This window comes from Triticum dicoccoides, chromosome 3B, assembly GCF_002162155.2.
Source record: "Triticum dicoccoides isolate Atlit2015 ecotype Zavitan chromosome 3B, WEW_v2.0, whole genome shotgun sequence".
In the NCBI taxonomy this organism is placed as follows: domain Eukaryota; kingdom Viridiplantae; phylum Streptophyta; class Magnoliopsida; order Poales; family Poaceae; genus Triticum; species Triticum dicoccoides.
Genome location: NC_041385.1, coordinates 340,657,006 through 340,660,265, shown reverse-complemented (window position 1 = coordinate 340,660,265; position 3,260 = coordinate 340,657,006).

The following is a 3,260-nucleotide window of genomic DNA, read 5'->3' as shown; positions in this document are numbered from 1 at the left end:
CGCGAGCTCGGTCGTGTGGAAGCTACCGAGCCACCGGTGGGTGTGGGTCTCCCAATCTGTAATCTCGGTGACCCACATCCCCATTGTCGGTGTCAAAACCGGCGGATCTCGGGTAGGGGGTCCCGAACTGTGCGTCCAAGGTCGATAGTAACAGGAGGCGGGGGACACGATGTTTACCCAGGTTCGGGCCCTCTCTATGGAGGTAATACCCTGCTTCCTGCTTGATTGATCTTGATGAATATGAGTATTACAAGATTTGATCTACCACGAAATCATAATGGCTAAAACCCTAGAAGTCTAGCATGTATGATTATGATCACCTCTACGGACTAAGCCCTCCGGTTTATATAGACATCAGAGGGTACTAGGGTTATACAAAGTCAGTTACAGAGAAAGGAATCTACATATCCGAACGCCAAGCTTGCCATCCACGCAAAGGAGAGTCCCATCCGAACACGGGAAGAAGTCTTATGTCTTGTATCTTCATAGCCCATCAGCCCGGCCCCGTCACATAGGGCGGGCGGCCGAGGACCCCTTAATCCAGGACTCCGTCAGTAGCCCCTGAACCAGGCTTCAATGACAAGGTGTCCGGCGTGCAGATTGTCTTCGGCATTGCAAGGCTGGTTCCTCCTTCGAATACTCCAAAGCATCCTTCGAATACTAAAAATGTGCCCGGCTCTGCAAAACAAGTACCACACACAACTGCAGAGAGTATAGTATTTCACGAGTCCAATCCATTGACAACTTTTTGTAATGTGACATCACGTCGCCGCTCGGCCATTATTCGAACCGTTTTTTAGCTTACCGCTTCATATTCCAAGATGCGGTTTCATTGGCACGTCTTGTCAAAGCAGAGATCATGTCCCCTTATTGCGGGATTGTCATCAATAGGGGCATGGGTAACCCAACTGTGCCATATGCACGCCCCTTGGGGAATAGGCGAGTTTTAAGGCGAGTGGGGAGGCGCTTGATATTCACTGCCTTTATAAAGAGATAAGGATTCACCCCTTTTCACCCACGACTTCTCTCTCTCTCTGCCTCCCCCATTCTCGTGCTCCAGCGCCCAATTTCTCATCTTTTCCTCCCCAAGAAAGCACTCCAACCATGTCCAGATCTGGAGCGCAGGGCAAGTGGATGGCCTCCTCCGTTAAGGAGAAGGACATTACCAAGCTCCAGGAGGCTGGGTATTTGGCCAAGGAAATCGCCCATCGGCTTCCGGCCAAGGGACAGATCGTCCCCACCCCGGAGCCCCATGAGAGGGTAGTATTCATCCCTCACTTCATCCGTGGGTTGGGATTTCCTCTTCACCCGTTCGTCCGCGGACTCATGTTCTACTATGGGCTGGATTTTCACGATCTGGCCCCCAACTCCTTCCTCAACATCTCGGCATTCATTGTCGTGTGCGAGGCCTTCCTCCGCATCCCACCCCACTTCAGATTATGGCTAAAGATCTTCAATGTGAAGCCGAAGGTGGTGAGTCATCAACACGCAGAGTGCGGAGGCGCCATGCTGAGCAAGATGACCAACGTCACATGGCCCGAAGGCTCCTTCATGGAGACTGTCAAAGGGTGGCAACAGAAGTGGTTCTACGTCACAGAGCCGCGTGACACCACCTGGGCCACGGCTCCCGAATTCCGGTTCGGGGCCCCTATGCGGCTCACCTCCTGGCCAGAGAAAGGCCTGGACTAGTCTTCGCCGGACGAGCTGAAAGCGCTTCAAACGCGCATCAGGAGCATGATGGACAAGAATATCAAGCTTGTCAATGTGATCCAGGTGATGCTTGCTCGCCGGATCCTCCCGTGCCAAAGCCGGACTTGCTATTTGTGGGAGTACGATCCGGCCAAGCACCAGACCTTGCAGCAGTTCTTCGGCACAACGCACGAAGATATCTGGAAGGTGCTTTTCAAGTCCAGCGAGACATGGCCGGATATGGCCGAGGACCGTGGGCACGACTTGGCCCATCCCGCCAGTCCAGTAAGTTTTTTCGTGTTTTCAAGGTGTATCCTTTACTTGCATACTCGAGGAAGACGCCTAAGCCTTCCTACTGATTCTCTCAGGGCTGGACAAAGAAGGCGGAGCGGATTCACTGTCCGGCTCCGCTGCCCGAAGACCCAGCAATTTCACTTCTAACGAAGATGTTGGTTGCGGCGCCCTATCAAGCACCGGAGAAGAAGGCCAAGAAGAAGGCCAAGGGGACCAGAGATGGTCTCTGTCGCAAGGGTGCTTCAGACATGACGTCTGAAGACACCGAGACTCACTCCTCCACCGCCGAGGATGAAGAGGAGGAGGAAAGCAACTCTCCACCTGAGAGGGGAGGAAGAAGGGAGCCGCCTCCACGTGTCTGGAGGCCGAAGCATCCAAGAAGGGGAAAGTTTCCCTCCCGGACGAGTCCACAGCGGCCACCGGCAGCAGCTCGGAATGGCTCCCCAGGGACAAGCCCCTGGCCAAATCGTGAGTACTCAAAAAAATGGACACATCCACATATCGGGCCTCTCTACTTCACAGTATTAACATGTTGAATCATGCATTTTCAGTCCGGCTCGGTCCGACCTCGAGCGATCCTCATCTTCGGGGGATTCGCGGGACCCGGAGGCGATGGACAGCGGGACCCTTCCGGCGGCCTCCTCTCCCAAGCCATGGATAACACCGAGGTGTTGTCCTGAAGGATCCCAGGCCAGGGAGCGACTCGGGAGGTCGTTAGGGCGGCGCCGGAGGGTGAAACCTCAGCCGCCGGACACATGGGGGAGCAAATCCCCATGAAGACTGGCAATAGGGGCCATATTCAGTTCAGCCCCCAGGCGAATACAGTTCCGGAGACCTATACGGCTCCAGAATCAGGCAAGCAGCCTCTTTCAAAATAAGGAGGTGCACCTATTCCACCGGTGACCTCTGTCCATCCAGAGGCACCAGATAATTTGTTGGAAGCGCTGCAAGGCGCTTACATTGTTGAGGAACATTGTTGAGAAGATCCAGTCCGTGAAGAGTGGACTGACCAAAGCCTGCACAAGCCTTCTGACAGGCTTTGAGGTAAGCAACGCAATTATGTAAAAAGAATGACACAGTAAAATAGCCTAAACAAATTAAACCTAAACCTTAACTAAAAAACCTTAATTAATTGAACCTAAAAACTAACTAAACTAAAAAACAGAAGAAAAAAAAGGGTGGCAGGGGCTCACCGTGGGGGTGGCGACAGGGCGCGATGGCAACGGGGCGGGGAGGGGGCGGCGACGGGCAGCGCTCCTCGGGGGCGGTCTACCGGC